The 739-nt window shown below is 58.2% G+C and overlaps 1 protein-coding gene across 2 annotated transcripts in view; it reads left to right on the forward strand.

The window, feature by feature from the left end:
* GSN (gelsolin) overlaps window positions 1–739 on the forward strand; it is a 54,283-nt gene that overhangs the window by 20,801 nt on the left and 32,743 nt on the right. The window lies entirely within an intron of this gene.

Here is a 739-nt window from a genome sequence, read left to right on the forward strand (position 1 = left end):
GGGTGTGTCTCCCAGAGGACTGGGCCCCAGAGTACATCCCACCACCCCACCAGCTGAGGCAGAGCTCCAGGCTTGGGGCCAAGTGCATGGCTGAGGAAGAACCTGCCAGGCCCCCAGATCCTTGTCTTTCAGAGGCAGCTGTGAGCGCTAGGGCCAGCGCTGGCCTGGCCCAAGCCCGGTAATTTTCCTGTAAACCATCCTCCCTCCTCTCCCCTCCCTGGCTGCTGCTGCTGGCTGTGAACGCTGCATTCCAGTGCTTAGGAGAAAAAGCTTAGCAGAGAGAGCCAGCAATGCCGCTGGGGTTGCTGGGGTGGAGGTGCAGGGGGGAGACAGGGGGGGGGTGTGAAGGTGGAGGGAGGAGGCAGTGTTTAGCAGGCTGGTGGTTCCTGAGCCCTCCTGGCACTCACTCCTTTATTTTGTCTCTTCTCTACAAGTGCCCCCAATGAGACTGAGGCTCAGAGAGACCAAGAGCTTGCCCATGGTCACATACAGTCAGAGGCAGATGGAGTCTAGACCCCAGCTCTCCTGGAGGCAGGAAATTGAGGATGTATAGAGGCAAGGTTAGGTGGAGCGGAGGCTGTTGATGGGGGATCAGCAGGTGATGAGGCTACAAGATGCTGGGGAGTCCTGCCTGCTTTCTGTATGCACTGGGGACTGTGGAAAGGTCTTATGTAGGGAATAGTGCAATCTCTGGGGATATTAGGGGAGTCGGAGGCAGTGAGAAAACCGGTGCAGTGGG

The sequence above is a fragment of the Myotis davidii genome, unplaced genomic scaffold, assembly GCF_000327345.1.
Source record: "Myotis davidii unplaced genomic scaffold, ASM32734v1 scaffold964, whole genome shotgun sequence".
Lineage (NCBI taxonomy): Eukaryota > Metazoa > Chordata > Mammalia > Chiroptera > Vespertilionidae > Myotis > Myotis davidii.